This window comes from Malaclemys terrapin, chromosome 4, assembly GCF_027887155.1.
Source record: "Malaclemys terrapin pileata isolate rMalTer1 chromosome 4, rMalTer1.hap1, whole genome shotgun sequence".
In the NCBI taxonomy this organism is placed as follows: Eukaryota; Metazoa; Chordata; order Testudines; family Emydidae; genus Malaclemys; species Malaclemys terrapin.
This window is the reverse complement of record NC_071508.1, coordinates 31,945,198-31,962,391: the sequence shown is the minus strand read 5'-3', so window position 1 is coordinate 31,962,391 and position 17,194 is coordinate 31,945,198. Positions and strand designations below refer to the sequence as shown.

The following is a 17,194-nucleotide window of genomic DNA, read 5'->3' as shown; positions in this document are numbered from 1 at the left end:
AATCATAGAATAAAATATCAGGGTTGGAAGGGACCTCAGGAGGAGATCTAGTCCAATACCCTGCTCAAAGCAGGACCAATCCCCAGACAGATTTTTACACCAGATCCCTAAATGGCCCCCTTGAGGATTGAACTTACAACCCTGGGTTTAGCAGGCCAATGCTGAGGCTAGGGGAGTTGTCTTTGTTTTCCATTCTGTATGCTAATGGAGAATTCTTAATCTTGTCACCCTCGTCAGGAGGGGTCTAGATGTGTCTCCCAACGCCCTTCACTGCTCTCTGCAAGACTTTTCTCTGATCGGTTTTGATTCAAGCAGAAACTGGTGCGGGGGGTCTTACATCAGTCAGACAGGCTAGATGTGCCCTGGGTCCCCAAGAACATGGAGCTGACTGGTATCAAGTCCCCGCATTGATGGGGTGCTTGCGCTGAGCGAGTATACCCATCACATCATTTCTCCGTGGAACTGGGTCTGATTTTCTGTCCATTGCAGCTGCCGCATCAGTCATTGTATCCAATAAACCAGCAGAACCAGACAAATTGCTAGTATAATTTGGAAACCAATGATCACCACAATGGGCTAAAGCATGATATTTAAAGACCTGTTGCACTGGGGCTCCACCCAAGCAAAGTCTCCCACCAGGCGTGATGGCCTGTGTTTTTACCTTAATGGGAATGAGACCCATTCCCAGTGAAATGGGGGAAACCTCCTTGTAGAGAGGGCCGGCTCCGGGGTTTTGACCTCCCCAAGCAGCCAAACCAAAAAAAAAAAAAAAAAAAAAAAAGCCGCAATCACAATCTGCAGCGGCAATTTGGTGGGAGTCCTTCGCTCCGAGCGGGAGTGAGGGACTGTCCGCCGAATTGCCGCTGAATACCTGGACGTGCCGCCCCAAGCACCTACTTGGTAATCTGGTGCCTGGAGCCGGCCCTGCTTGAGGAGCTCAGGATAGGTATTTAAATATTGTACAGTCCGTAGAGGCACAGTAAACTTAATATCACAACTAACAATGGTGGTTACATTACAGAAACAGCGATTAACGTAAGGCACCATGGGTTGGACCAAATGTCCATTAATCAATACGATATTGCATCTTGTCCTTACACACACACACACACACACACACACGCTTTACCAACATGGACAATAACATACCTCTCTTCTTGGATAACATTGAAGGAACAGTGAGACTTATTCCCAGGTTGGCCATTCATCCCAATCCTTATGGCTAGTTCCAATCAAGGGAGCACATGCAGGGGCAGTGTGAGAGATATTCATGCCCTCTAAGTAGATTTGATCCTCCTTTAGAGAAGTCTGAGGGTGAAGAATCAAATGTTCTTGTTGATCCAATTTCAACACATGGGGTCCTGAAATTGGGGCTCTTAAACGTCAGAGGGGAGCAAGGTTTGTGATCAGAGGGTCGAAATTTAAAACTGTTTTTTGTTATTGGCCCAATTCCACTCTGTACAAACCGGGCTCATGAAATCCCTCCAAAATGGCAATATACCCATAGAATTTAAACCAAATTGCTGGCATGAGCTTGTCACAATATGTACCCTTTAATGGAACTACCCAGTCTGGGGAACCTTGCTGAATCAGGTCATGCCCAGCTAAAGTCCAGTTCAGCGGTTCCCAGTTTACGAGGAACTGTGTGATAGTCTTGCCTGCTGGCATGATTGCAGACAGCTGCAGTTCATCTCTGGGTAACAGAGGTATCTGAGTTCCAATGACAATGATGACACATAGGGGCATGGTTGTTCCCCAAACATCAGAGGAAACCAGGCCTACCCTGCACCTTCCGCCACCCAGGAGGCTGTCACTGGGTGTGTTTGATGGTGTACATCCCGTTCTAGACCACAACGGTTTACAGAAGAATGGGATGGAGTCTGGGGTGGTTTTAGTTTCATAACAAAACTTGAGTGACTCTCCAGTGGCACTCTGCATGCTATTGGCAATGCTTTCCCAGGGGCAACCTGAGGAGTTGCCAACAGTGTAGAACTGGTAGTGATGCTGCAGGGCCAGGGGGTTGCTCCGATTCCCATAGAATTGATGCATGTGGTACAGCAATTTTACTTCCTGGGCTCCAGCTGGCAAGCACCTCCAGAGGCTCAGAGGGATCACAGGTACAGCATAGAGCCTGGACAACCTCAGACTCCAGCCACTTATGAACAGCAGGGTGCTGGTGCACCAGTGGGATGTCATGGCTCGTGTTCCGGACCTGTGAGGGGGCAGAGAAGAGAGAACACACTCCCACAGTATATACTGGGAGAATCTGGGACCAATAAGTCTTTGCTTCATTGCTAAGATGAGTAACATATTTTCAGCAAAGTTCTTGGCAGATTCCTGAGGCAGCTGGTTTAAGGTCATCAGTGTCCAGCATTATAATCTTCACTTATAGTTCCCTCACCCTCAAAGCTGGAAAATGAGGGATTTGTTTTGCTGCTCCGGTTCCAGTTAGCAAAATGCATGTTAGACTAGTTTGGTTGCAAAGAAGAATTCTATGTATAGTGGGGAGAACACCTGATACCTGTCAGGCTGCAGAACTGGGCTGACATCAGAATCCAAACATCCTCTGGTCAGTGCAAGCAGAGGCATTCTTCTAAAGATTTGGACTTGATGTGATGCAGTATGAATGTCATGGATAATTCAGACCAATGGGAAGAAACAGAATCAAAAACACTGTTTAAACAGTGTCCCTTCCGTCCCACTCCGCCACTCTTGAGGACTCCTGACCAATTTAACAGCACAATACATATTCTAACAACCTTAAACAAAGTGTTTGTTAGCATAGGCATTGTGCTGTTAAAGACATATAAAGAATGAATGCCTCCCTAGTTGTGTTCTGCTCCTTTAAGAAGCAGAGCGCAGCCCCTTCCCTCCCCCCTCCACGAGCAGGAGAGTTAGCCCCAAGTCTTTCCTGTATCCTGTACTCCCTAAAAAAACTCTTGCTGGTACTGCGTACTGGAGAGTACCACCCTACTTGCACTACTGCCCGGGGGACCCTTGTGGCAGGCAGAGCTGTGGCATGGGGCAGGTGGCTAGTGGAGAAAGCGTGGTCAGTGCCTGTCTGTGCTTTGCCTGGGCTGCTTGCCAGGGTGCAGATCTCCAGAGGTGCAAGTCAGGCCTCATTTGCAATGGAGTAAGGGAGCATTTTCCCCCCTGGTCCTTGGTACCCCCCCCCCCCCCCAAAACTTTTCATGGGTCTATCTGCTCCACTTTTTGCCCCACTTTGCATTGCTGGATATTATCACCTGTAATGTTCACTCCTTGCCCCCTGAATTTTTCTGAAATTACACCTCTGGTGTTGGGGTCCCTATGTGGGGGCTGAAGCAGGGAGTCCTCTTTGACGGGGTCCCCAGTGTGCAACCTGGACTATGGGACCACTGCGTACTCCAAACCCACCAGCTTGGGCTGTAGCTCACACTGTGATACTGATGTCAAGCTACAAACCTCTGATAAAAAACAACAGAAGGTCCTGGGGCACCTTTAAGACTAACAGAAGTATTGGAGCATAAGCTTTCGTGGGTGAATGCCCACTTCATCAGAGGCAAGACGAAGTGGGCATTCACCCACGGAAGCTTATGCTCCAATACTTCTGTTAGTCTTAAAGGTGCCACAGGACCCTATGTTGTTTTTTTTCCCCCACAGATTCAGACTAACATGGCTACCCCTCTCATACTTGAAACCTCTGATAGACACTGCAGTTACACAGCCATCCACAGGCAGAGACACACCCAGATGAGTTACATGAATGATCTCCCAGCCACTCACGAACCATCAATACAGAGGCTCCAGCCATTTCCCTACAGCTCCCCAGCCTTGCACCCCAGAACTGCACTGTCTTACATTGCTCAAGGCTCCCATGGGCAGTGCAAGTTCATTAAGTTTGACACGCCTACATAGGAAAATGGACATGCACCAGCCATTGTAATCTGAGCTGAGATTCCCCTAGCACTTCAACCAACCACGTACTGCTTTAGGTAAAATAGAAAAGAGATTTATTAACTACTGTGACAGACCCAGACCAGTGGGGTACAGGAGTCTGGTCCGATTGGGATTCAGGAAGTGGGTGGGCGGAGCCAGAGCCTGCCCACTGCTAAAGGATCCCCCCCAGCCTAAGGGCGGGGGGGTCCACAGGACCTGGAGACCAAACAATTATGGGGGACAACTAATAAAACAACAGGGACAGGAGTGAGGTCAAAGGGTCAAATGAAGGGAACCAGACGGGGACATCAAGCAGAGAATCCCGGACAGCACCCACTGCTCCTCGAATGCATCAAGGGAGCCAGTGGACGCTGCCCAGAGGAACTCTGCCCGGATACGTGAAAGAATGGAGGACCTGAAATATGCCCCACAGTCACAGGAGACTCCATCGGCCAAACTCCTCACTCTGGTTTTATAGATGGCCAGGAGGAGGTTGACCAGAAGGTCCCGCGACTTTGTGGGGAGATGGATAGGGAGTGCATAAATAAAAAGGTGAGGAGAAAAATGCAACCAAAATCTTAAACGATGGAGTTTCCTGTGACAAGCGCCTCACCGTCACGTGCCACCGGCGGCAGTTGTAACTGTACCTGCCGGCGGAACGAGAGGACATGACGGAGGGCGGGGTCTTTGCAGCCCAATGGGAGAGGGCTGACCACAGAGATCGGCCTCCCCAGGGTAGAGAGGGTGGGTAACAGGGCGGCATTTGGAAGGAAGGGAGGGACAGAAGTCAGGACCAATCGGGCACCCAGGTCTTCTAGCGGCTCCAGGGGGACGTACCACCACCACCACCACCAGGCCCTTCTCCACTGCCCCTTGGGCGGCGGCCTCCAATGCTAGGAAGAAGATGACCTTTCCGTACATCTTGGAGGCCGCCACAATGGCCGTGCGCCCCACCACCCTCACCAACGCCCGCACATAGGTCTCCACGTGGGGCGAGGAGGGTACCAGGAGGCAACGGACGCCATGCTTCCTGGTCAAGGTGGGGAAGGGGCCCCGGCTGCTATAGATGGTAGCAGAGGTGGTGGATGGGGGAGATGATGTAGCGGCAGGCGTGGAGGGGTCGTCGCCACCTGGGCGTATGCCCTGGGGGAGGGACACCCACAGAGCTGGTGGAGGGAACAGCAGGGAGGGACGCCGCGGCTTGTTGTGGGGCCGCGGCAGTGGGGGCACCCCCTGCCATGGAGGGCCTGGCTTTTTTAGAGGGGCCTTTACCCTTCTTCGTGCCCTGGCCCTTCCTGCTGGCTGGGGGGACTCTCCCAGAGTTAGAGGGGGCGAGGGACGTGGCAGCAGCGGAGGTCACCTCGTTACCCACCGCTGCCGGCACTGCAGCAGGGGTGGTAGCAAGTGGCTTGGCAGCGGCAGTTGAGGTAGAGGCTAGGGGGGGGATGATGGTGGGGCGGGTGGAGGAGGGGCAGCAGGGTCTGCCCAAGGGGTCTCACTCTCCTCGTCCCCGGCCATAATGAGGACGGGGGGAGAGCAAACATTGGAGGGGGGATAGGGAAGGGGGAAGCAGGTCGACCACTCCTCCCCGCTAGGCTGTAGGCAGGGGAGGAGGGCGCCAAAAAAAGGGGAGGTGGATGGGGGCGTATCAAGGGCTAGGGGTCAGTCACCGACTCAGGGAAGGTTTCCGGCTCCTCTTGTTGCACCAAGGAAGGGAAGTTAGAACAGCATTGGGGGGTGCAGTGAGATAGAACGGGGAGGGGCACAAGCGCATAGGAGGGGACATGGGCACACAAGGGGAGGGGCTAATCAGGGCAAGGGGACCGCAGGGGGAAGGGAGCAACCAGGCAGGAAATGGGGCAGAGGAACCACGGGGCTAGCTTCAGAGGCTGGGGTGGGTCAAACAAAGGCTGCAGAGGGAAAGGGCGGGGCAGGCAAACAAATTGGAGTTAGCGAGGGGCTGGGGAAAGGAAGAGGGGCAAAAGGTTGCAAGGGGCAAAAGGGTAGGTAACAGGGGCAAAGCTGGGGGCTTGCTGCAGGGGGGAAAGGGTTAGTCTAAAAGGGGGGGCACGTGCACCCACGTGCACTTGCAACAAAAAAGAAAGTCCTCGCAAGCTGGCTGCTGCATCAGGCCCAATGGTGGCAACAAGGTGTGGCAAGCCTTGGGGAGCAGCTGAGTCCCAGAGGCAGGAGCCCAAGGCAGATGGTGAATAGCCAGTGGGGGTGGTGGAGGGGGCAACGATGATGGTGGTGGTAGGGACGGGGGGGGGGAAACAGATGGATCAGGGGGCAGGCTCCACGTCACACCCCCTGTGTCTCCACAAACACAGTCTAGATCCCCACCACAAGAGCACAGTTCAAAAGTTACTCAGTCCGGGAGGGCCCCCTCCACTGTGGTCTGTAGAATTCCTACGCGCTCCCCCACTGGCAAATGTTCCTCTTCCTCTCCTCAGGGCTCCAACAGCTCCCCAGCAGCAAATGCAGCAGCTCCAGGCAGCAGTCTGGTGGCCAGCAGGAAGGACCCTTCTTAGGTGGAGATGGTGGTGGCATCCTCAGCAGCAGGAACAATGGTTGGGGTCTCTCCCTCCCCTCCTCTGGGGAGTGGGCCAGCAGGCCCCCCCCCCAAGGGGCTGTAGCTGGAGCAGTAGCACCCAAGGGTGTGGGTGGGTCTAGCAGCCAGCCAGCAAGCAGGTAGCGGAGAAGGAGGAGGAACAACCTTCTCCCTCCCTCCAGGGCAGAGGGCTACAGGAGAGTGATCTATAATTCCCAGGTCAGACAGGGTTTCTGTTCCCTGAGTGATCAGAGCAGGGGCTGCACTAGAGTAATCAGGAACCTGCTAGAACCAGTTAAGGCAGGCAGGCTGGCTAATTAGGACACCTGGAGCCAATTAAGAAGAATCAGCTAGAATCAATTAAGGCAGGCTAATCAGGGCACCTGGGTTTTAAAAGGAGCTCACTTCAGTTTGTGGTGTGAGGAGATGGGAGCAAGAAGCTGAGAGGGTGTGTTGCTGGAGGACTATAAGTGTTATCCTTTACCAGGAGGAAGGTATTTGGAGGAGGCCATGGGGAAGTAGCCCAGGGAGTAGTAGCTGTCATGCAGCTGTTATAGGAGGCACTATAGACAGCTGCAATCCATAGGGCCCTGGGCTGGAAACTGGAGTAGGGGGTGGGCCTGGGTTCCCCCAAACCTTCCAATTGACCTGGACTGTGGGTTCTTCCAGAGGGGAAGGTCTCTGGGCTGTTCCCCAACCCACATGGTGAATCTCTGAGGCAAGAAAATCTGCCAATAAGTGCATGACCCACCAAGATAGAGGAGGAACTTTGTCACACTACAGAAAGATAGGTTTTAAGTGATTATAAGTAGCAGGCATAGAGATCACAGTTGAAACAAAATGAATTTGCAGTCTAAATTCTAATGTAAACAGACACTGCAAGATTTGAATCAAGCAGTGTCTCACCCTAATGCAGTGGTTTTCAACCTGTGGGCCTCATGTGGCCCAGTTAGCACAGAGCTGCAGTGCAGTTATGTGCTAAAAAAAATCTAGTCTTTGTTGTGTGTGGTAGGGTCCATGGTCTGAGTCCTAGCTGCACAGCTAGGTCCAGGTCCTGCCTGTGTGGCTGGGTGAGGATGGCTTTAAACTGGGGCCAAGACTTGTGCATGGCCAGGTTCCTGCAGTTTATATCCATCATGGTGCCATGATCTGCCAGAGGCATGGAGGGAAGGGTGTCAGATTTTGGCAAGTCAGAAAACTCTTCATTGGGAGGCTCCACCAAAGTGGCCCTTTGCCAAAGCGGCAGAGGGTGACATCAGGGCTGAGGGAGCCCTGGGCAGCCTTCCCTTACCCCACGCAAATGAGGCTAAAATCACCTATCTGTACTTATGCCAGCTGGGCCAGCCCCTGGCTCCACCACTTTGCACAACTGCCTGAAGGACCCTTGTGGCTGGTAGAGCTGTGGCATGGGCCAGGTGGCTAGTGGTGGAGCCTGGGGGTTGGCCCAGCTGGCATTTCTCAAAGGATAGGGCACAGGCCTGTCTGATGCCAGGCTCTGGAATGAGGCCAACAGCTGACAGCAAACCATGAGTGGAGCGTAGCGGAGGAGGAAACCACTGCTGAAGGGGCAACTGCTCAGGGGTTGTGGGCGGGAAACTGAATCAGAGGACACAGGAGACATTAAGGGGCAGGACTGGGTGTTTACTTATTGTTCATAAGTGCAGAGAGGTAAGTTGTTGTTGCTGTGCCCTCCCCTGTTGGGTGCTGGTTTCCTCATCCCCTCTAACAAAGCTCTTGTTTCACACACACTCAGTTTGTCTCTTAAAGTCCCCCCAGGGAAGATATTTAGTGATATTAGAAATTTGGTGGGGCTGCTCCAATTCATGCTATTGGTAGTTTTCCAAAGGAAGCTCTAGATATTTGACCTGACCCTTGTTGCTGCAGACACCACGCTGCAGACCAGATTACGCACCCAGAACACTTTGGTTTTCAGGCCCTCAGTGTCTGGACACAAAGCCGACACTGGGAACAAGCAGAACCTTTGAGAAAATTTCATTTGAAAAGCAGGTTGAAAAATGGGAAATGTTGCATGGCCCTAGATGTAATTCTACCTTTCCCCTCGCCTGCGCGGTCCCAGCTGTGCCAGGGAATGCCGCTGTAAAGGGGAAATACTCAAAGGTGTCTTCAACAATAAATTTAATTACAGCTGGGATCAGGAAGCCAGAAACACTTCCTGCTATCGGTCAAAGCCGGTGGGTGGAGATAAGGGGATTTGGTTGTCTTGGCTGTGTGGTGTTGAATTTAACATGTCTTGATTGCTTTTGGGTGTGACCTCAGGCTGGGAGTCCTTGGGGATAGTGAAGTTTGGTTTGAGGATAATCAAGATCCCCGGGAGGTATTTAACCCTTGAGTTACTGAGACAGACTGGCTCTTGAGGGAGTCCTTGGCATGAGAACCCTCTCGAGCTGGTTAGTATCAATGCGGAACAGCCACATCCATCATGGGTTAGAGCATGCTGTGCTCAAGGAGATGTTGCTGAATGGGGACCTATTGCCCAGCCCCTTCCACCCCGCTTAAAGCTGCCCTGGCTCGTATAGCCCAGGAGATGGGAAAAGGAGCAGATGAGAGCAGGGTGCAACAGCATGAGATGTCAAAAGCCCCAGGGAAGCAGGGGAGAGAGAGATCCAGGGAAGATGTGTCTGGTAGGGTCAGGGGAGGGTGACGCACTGGCTGTGGAGCAGTTAGAGATGCAATACGCTGAACAGGATGTCCCAGGGAAAACGGGAGGAGGAGCAGAGCCGAGGCGGGTGAGCATGTAGCTAGATTAGGTGGAAGATCATTGAGCCATTGCTGGAGTGTCTGGAAGAGGAACTCGGATGGGGCAGTGTAGGGAAGTGGGGCGGGGTTGTTGTGTGTATGGGTCTGGGGTGGTAGGGTCCATCAAGGGGGGCAGGTTATGGGCTCAGGAGAGTAGGACAGACCCTTAAAAGGTGGGTATAGGGGCTGTGGAGGAGGGCAAGGCCTGTGGGGATGGGGGTAGCAAGCCTCGTGTGAGGCTGGAGCTGGGAGATGTTACTGATTCCACTTGGCCAAAAATGATCCGCAGACTCCCCTACCCCGCTCCCTTGTCAGGTCCCCTGGGCGGTTGGGCTGGGGACTTACACGGGGGCTGTGCCTGATGCTGGGCTGGGGGTAAACATGGGGGGTTTGCTGGGTTGTGAAGAATGAAGTAGCACAGGGTGGGCTGGGGCTGGAAGCCCTGCCTCTCCTGCAACCTCTGCATGGGGTAGTTCTCCACGGCCACATAGCAGTAGCTGGGATAGCCTAGTGCGTGCAACTGCTTGGCTATCAAATTATTCAGCATCCCCATGTAGCCGTGCCGCCGGTGCTGGGGCAGAGTGTAGCCAACCCCCATGGAACCAAACGGGTCTGAAGCAATCCAGCTGACCGGGTGGCCAGCAGCATCCAGCAGGCAGACACTGGGGAAGTGGCGGATCAGGCTGGCCAGGTACTTCCTGCTTTTCTCATTCCCCCCAAAGGCCCATGTCTCATTCAGCAGGTTGGTGTGGGAGACATCCAGGGACGAGAGCCTCACAGCCGGGTCCAGCCTAGGGAGGCAGAGAGCAACAGGGCCAAGCCCCAAAGGTCAGTGATCTGAGTGACACCTCAGAATCATGAGATGGCCAAAAGATCATGAGGTTTGTTAAAACTATGAAACTGTGATTGCTGGTCTCCCTTGACAGCTGAACTCCCCTGGCCCCAAACCCTGGATGTGACATAATCAGTATTGCCAACACTCCCAGATTTATTAGGATGAGATGGGCCTCACTGCAGAAGCTCCTATCCCCATATCTGCCCATCTGCTGCTCAGCAAATCAGTCTGCCCCATCAGTTCTGCCCCCACACAGGCACCCATCAACTTGGTCTCCAGCCCCCCCATTTCCCTCCCAGCTTCCCCTATGCACCTCCTGCTGTTCTCCCACCCCTCTGAGCCCTGTGGGGGCTGCAGCAGGCTCCCTTCTGCCCTTCCCAGGCTGTGTCCCCCAGGGAAGGGGTGAACAGGGACACCATGCTGTCCCATTGCCCACAAGAGGGTGGGGGAGGAGGGAGTGGAACCACGCTGAGATGCTGAGCAAATTCTGCTCCCTCTTCCCCATACCTGTCTCATGAGAAGGTGTCATGTTACTGCAGGGAGAGGGAGGGGCAGGGACTTCTTACTGCAGCAGCTCTGATTGCCTGCTCTTCCCCCAGCGGGGGTGTGGGAGAGGCAATCAATCAGACAGGCCCCCCCCCCCCCCCCCCCCCCCCCCCCCCCGGGGCAGGAAGGGATTCCCATGAAGGTCATTGTAAGATGGGCTCCAGACCTGGCCAAACTTGTGGGACTCAGGAGAGGGGGATGATGAAGCCAAGTGGAGAGGAATCTGCCTTGCTTGGGGGATGGGAAATGGGACACAGAGCCTTTTTTCCCCCCCAGGGGGTGCTAACACTGTTCTGGCCCCAGAACAGGGGATTCCGCTGGCTCAGGGGGTGGGGAATGGGACACGGGGCATTTTCCCTCTTATCCATACGGTGGCGAAGCTGTCTAATATCTTTTCTCACTAGAACTGAGTGTCTGATTCCTTTTCCTGATAGAAACCCCTCCATCCCTAAAGTGCCCCTGGGATATCTGCTCCTCTCTGGGTCCTGGGTGAGAAGCCGAGGTCTGAACAGGCTGTGGACAGGGAAGGTTCTTCTCCATTTTTGGTCAGTTGAGATATGGTGCAGGGATGTGGGGGGAGCATGGTCTCTTGCTGCCCATGCCCTGCCAGGTCTGATGGCTGGTTGAAGGAGTGCCTGGTCCCCAGGGTCCATGGATGGGGCACTATTGGTGGCACAGAATCCATTTGCATCAGGGTTTCCTGGCAGAGGCTGGGGGCCCTGTGCAGGAGCTGAAGAGGGATCTCCCTCCCCATGGCTGACCCCACCCAACGGCTACGCTTCCCAGTCCCTGCAGTGTCCCTGAAGTGGGATTGGCACTGAGCCCAACCTCCTGAGATTCTGCTGGTGGCAACAGGACCCCAATGCCCTTGGCCCTGCATAAGGAATAGCCAGCCAGATCTTGGGCATCCGAGTTAGGGTGACCAGATGTCCTGATTTTATAGGGACAGTTCTGATATTTGGTGCCTATTACCCCCCCACCCCGTCCCAATATTTCATGCTTGCTGTCTAGTCACCCTAATCCCAGTGCCATGGTGGCCAATGCCCCCACCCCTTAGGCTGCCTCCTTCTGTACGATGCCCCCTGTGGGGCCCTGTGACACAGGCAGACACTGACCTGATCTCCGGCATGAATCTGGGTGAAAATAGGTGAAGTAGCGGAGCACCTCCAGCTTGATCCCCTTAGCCTCAGCAATGTCCTTGGAGACTTGGTACACTCCACCCTGGAGCCCTGCAGGGGGCAGCAATGGGCCGTGAGCAGTGGGAAAAGGGATTGAACGGTGGTGACAAAAGGGGAATGTGAGGAGCAGCAAGGAGAGGTGATTGGGGAGCGAGTGGGGGGATGCAGGGAATGCTAGGGGTTGGGGTGAGGGGCAGGGAGGGGGTAGGGATATGGGGACGGGAGTATGAGGGACGAGGGCCGGGGTGGGGCCTGTCTCTAACCACCACCCCGGGTTTACTCTCCTGATTTAGGGGTCTGACTCCTTATTTGTGAGTCCTAGCCTGGTATCACAGGGGAGACCCTGAGCGCAGAGGAGGTCACAAAGGGGCTGGTGACCCTCACACACTTGAGCCATTTGATGGCATGGAATCATGGAGGGAGCCAGAGTTACCCAAGACTTTGATTGGCTGGCACAGAGCCTGCCTGTGGTGTAACTGTTTGATATGGAGCCAATCTGCCCTGTGACTGGCTGGGGAGGTCCCGCTGGCTACAGTGGGTGAGCAGCAGGAATTTGCTGGGTTTGGACATTGGAGGACAGGAGATGTGAGTGGGTGGCTTGGAGAGCAGCCAATACCTGGGGGAAGGGTCTTGCCCCCAGCCAGCCCAATCTCCACCCCATCACCCTGGGGAGAGAGAACTTTCTGCCCTGCTCCCATCCCTGTCCCAGGAAGTGGCATGTGGGGAAAAAAGATGGGTCCTTGTCACCGGCAATGTATTGGGGAAGCACCTCTGTAGTATCCCTTCCAGCAGCTGCAGCTTGGAGGAGCAGCTCAGGATCAGCATCTGTGGTGTGGATGGGCCCTCAGCAAATTCCAGCAGGGATGGCACTGGGGATACCCTGTGGGCGAGAGACCCATCAGTTCCTTGTGATCTTCCCCACTAGCCCCACCTCCCTGGTGGTGACACAAGGCTGTCTGCAACCTTCCAGCCCTGCCAAAATAACAAATGCTGTGGGTAGACCTACAATAACAAACCACTCTGGTTACAACACCTGTACCCACCAGAGACCCTACAATAACTACCCCAATGGTTATATTCTCAGTGCAGCATTTCCTGTGGATTTTCCTCTCCTCCTAAGTATCAGCACTTCCTTGCAGTTAATGTTTCAGCTTTTCAATCTAAAAATCACTTTTGATGAGAATTTGCACAAGTGGCGCTTGGATGTTCCCAGAGCTCAGGGAGTGGCAGATCAGTACCTCAACTGAATCTAATTTCTCTTGTAAGGGGCAACAAACATCTTCACAACATTTTCCCCACAATTTGCTAAGCTGTGTTTGTGAGAGTCAAGACCTTACAATAACATACCAGTCTGGGTGCTTTTCCCTTACTCACCATAGAACCTTCAATAGAATCATAGGGGTTGGAAGGGACCTCAGGAGGTCATCTAATCCAACCCCATGCTCAAAGCATGACCAATCCCCAACTAAATCATCCCAGCCAGGGCTTTGTCAAGCCTGACCTTAAAAACCTCTAAGGAAAGAGATTCCCCCACCTCCCTAGGTGCTTCACCACCCTCCTAGTGAAAAGTTTTTCCTAATATCCAACCTAAACCTCCCCCACTGCAACTTGAGACCATTACTCCTTGTTCTCTCATCTGGTACTACTGAGAACAGTCTAGATCCATCCTCTTTGGAACCCCCCTTCGGGTAGTTAAAAGCAACTATCAAATCCTTCCTCATTCTTCTCTTCTGCAGACTAATCAATCCCAGTTCCCTCAGCCTCCCCTCCTAAATCATGTGCTCCAGCCCCCTAATCATTTTTGTTGCCCTCCGCTGGACTCTTTCCATTTTTTCCACATCCTTCTTGTAGTGTGGGGCCCAAAACTGGGCACACTACTCCAGATAGGCCTCACCAATGCCGACTAGAGGGGAATGATCACGTCCCTTGATCTTCTGGCAATGCTCCTACATATACAGCCAATAATGCTGTTAGACTTCTTGGCAACAAGGGCACACTGTTGACTCATATCCAGCTTCTCATCCACTGTAACCCCTAGGTTCTTTTCTGCAGAACTGCTCCCTAGCCACTAGGTCCCTAATCTGTAGCAGTGCATAGGAGTCTTCTGTCCTAAGTGCAGGACTCTGAACTTGTCCCTGTTGAACCTCATCAGATTTCTTTTGGCCCAATCCTCTAATTTCTCTAGGTCCCTCTGTATCCTATCCCTACCCTCTAGCAAATCTATCACTCCTCCCAGTTTGCCCTGTCTGTGTCTGTGGCCCCAGCCATGCCAGGGCTGGTCTGTGCAGGACTCAGGTGGCCCAGGTAGCTCCCACTTACCTGGACAGTCTCTCTTTGCCAGGGAAAGGGGCAGCGCCTTTGAAGATAGAGACAAGGTGTCCATGAGGCAGTGAGGTCCTTGCCTGGCAGTAGCTGGTCCTGTCCCCGCTGGGTCTTGCTTTTCCTCAGGGGCTGCTCCAGCCTCTTATCCCTGAGTCAATGAACCATTAACAGAGTCTGTGCCTGGCCCGGAGCTGGGGACAGCCACGTCCCTGCAGTCACAAGGCACTCCTTCCATGGGCAGGGAGAGGTGAGATGATTTCCTGGGGCCAGCGGAGTAGAATTCTGAGGAAACATGAGCACAGCCAGGAGTGGGACATGGGCAAACCAGTTTTCTGGTGCCCCTCTATCCTGAGTCCGACCCACAGCTCCTGCTGTCCCAGCCCTGGGCTCCCCCACTGCAGCTCCTTCCTAGCTTACAGTTTCTGTCTGTTGCTTTGATGGAGGGTTGTGTTGGGAGCCTCCAGTCTGGGCCCCTCTTCTTGGGTTCGTCTTTGCCTCGGCTTTGTGTCTCTCCTAACCCTACGTCAGACCTGAAAGAGGCACCCCAAATTTCAAGACTATCCAAGGAAGCATGGGGATTTCAGAGCACTTAGAAAAATTGGTTTTAAACAGAAGCCTTCTCTATTTTAACCATAGCCGACCAGGCACTCAGCTGTAAAATTGTATGAAATTAATCAACAGCAGCTGCTTTGCTATCTCCAGATCCCCAGCATGGGACAATCCTGAAAGTACAGGGGGCTCTGAGCAGTGTGACGGGGCCCATGGATCTCAGTGTGATGGTATCCGCTGAAGGAGAGCACTGTTACCAGATGTGCCCATTTAGGGTTACCATTCGTCCGGATTCCCCTGGACATGTCCGGCTTTTTTCAGTTAAAAATAGCGTCCGGGGGGAATTAGTCAATGTCCGGACCTCCCCCGCCCCCCATTACAGGGCAGCCGGCCAGATGGTGCCACTCGCATGGGGCTCCGTCAGCCTGAGCTCCTCCTCCACTTCCCCCTCCTCTCCCCTGCAACTTGAGACCACTCCCCTCCTCTCCCTCCCTCCCCCCGCCCTGCATTCACATATCGCCGGCCGTTGCCTCGGCCTCCGGAAGTCTGGAGCTCCGACCCTGCTCCCCTCCCCCACTGCCGAGCGCTCTGCTCTGCAGCACAGTAAGGGGGCCAGGGGGTCAGAGAAGCGGGAGGGAGGTTCTGGAGGGGGTAGTCAAGAGACAGGGAGCAGGGTTGGATGGGTCAGGAGTTCGGGGGGGGCTGTCTGGGGGTTGGGGGTGTAAGGTTTTTGGCAGTCAGAGTACAGGTGGGGGGGTCTCAGGAGGGGGCAGTTAGGGGACAAGGCACAGGGAGGCTTAGGTAGGGGGTGGAGTCCTGGGGGGCAGTTAGGGGCAGGGGTCCCAGGAGGGGGCAGTTAGGGGACAAGGCATGGGGGGGAGGGTTGGGGGTTCTGAGGGGGCAGGGAGTGGAAGGGGCAGGGGCGGGGCTAGGGCAGGACAGGGGCGGGACTAGGGCGGGGCTCCTCCCGTCTTTTTTGATTGTTGAAATATGGTAACCCTATGCCCATTACTTTGGGGTACGCTCATTTATTAGGGTTACTCCTGGGGGAGGGTGGTTCTGTAATTCTATTAATGTACTGCTTATATCACTTGTGTGTTCATATGCAGCTCTGCTCCTTCCTTCTGCAAATCCCCTCCCAACGGAGCTATCCTGCAGGACCTAGGTTCTCCAGGACTGGGTTCCTCCAACCCTAGAACCAGATGAACACACACTAACAGAGCAAGTCTGAGCAGACTGGGTGAATCAGCACTTTCAGCTGCCAACCTTATATGCCACAGGTTTAACACGTTCCTATGCCCACATTCACGACACAATTGTTCTAGTAGTAATAGTAATAGTGATAACTAACCCAAAATAACAGTTACATTATTTAAGGTTAATACCTGGGGTAAAAAAGAAAACAGAGAGAGAGAAGAGAGAGAGGGATCTCACCCACTCCATGGAGCTTGAACTGGTTGGGGTTCCCAGGTAATGGTGGTAGCTCAGGGTCCTGAGTGCTGGACACAGGCAGAGCCCCCAGCATGATCAGTCAGGAGATAGAGTCCCAGTGGAACTGATGCAGAGATTGGGTCCATGCATTAGAACCCTTACTTGAACATAAGTAGGGGTTTTTGTAGAGAAACAACAATGGTTCAAGAGAAAACACTAGATTTATTTATGAGTAAACTGATGACTCAAGGGTTTTCTTTAGGCTAGACAATAGGAGCTGATCACTCTTGGCTATGTGTGGTGTTTTCTTCTAGGGAGCTCACAATGCAACTGGGCTGCTTCAGTATTTTGGATATCAATCAAGGATTCATTACTAGAATTGGTCTGATAACTGCTGAACTGGGTGTGTGCTGGTGCTGAGATTCCCCCATGATGCAGTGCTTCCCTGCTTTTATGGTCCCAGAGTTCAGTGCGGTTCTCTATTCTCCATTCTGTGTGCAAATGAGATGAATCCCTGTCCCATCTTTCATGCAGATGAGGCTAGGGGAGTTGCCTCTGTTTTCCATTCTGTGTGCTAATGGAGATATCTTATTCTTGTCACCCTTGTCAGGAGGGGTCTAGGTGTGTCTCCCAACGCCCTTCACTGCTCTCTGCAAGACTTTTCTCTGATTGGTTTTGGTTCAAGCAGAGACTGGTCGGGGGGAACGGTGTCTTTCATGAGTCAGACAGGCTAGATACTGTGCCCTGTTTCCCCAAGAGCACAGAGATGACTGGTATCAAGTCCCCCCAGTTGATGGGGTGCTTGTGCTGAGCGAGTATCCCCTTCACATCCTTACTCTGTGGTACTGCGTCTGATCGTCTGTCCATTGCAGCTGCCACATCAGTCGTTGTGTCCAGCAAACCAGCAGAACTAGACGAATTGCTAGTATAATTTGGAAACCAATGATCATCACAATGGGGTGAAACATGATATTTAAAAGACCTGTTGCACTGGGCCTCTACCCAAGAGTGAGGGCCTGTGTTTTCACCTTAATGGCAATGAGACCCATTCCCAGTGAAATGGGGGAAACCTCCTTGTAGAGCTCAGGATAGGCATTTAAATGTTGT

General features: G+C 53.3%; 1 pseudogene; it reads right to left on the bottom strand.

Moving 5' to 3' along the window:
* Positions 1–9,420: 9,420 nt before the first annotated feature.
* Positions 9,421–14,168, bottom strand: LOC128836086 (glycine N-acyltransferase-like protein 3; annotated as a pseudogene).
* Between the last annotated feature and the right edge of the window lie 3,026 nt (positions 14,169–17,194).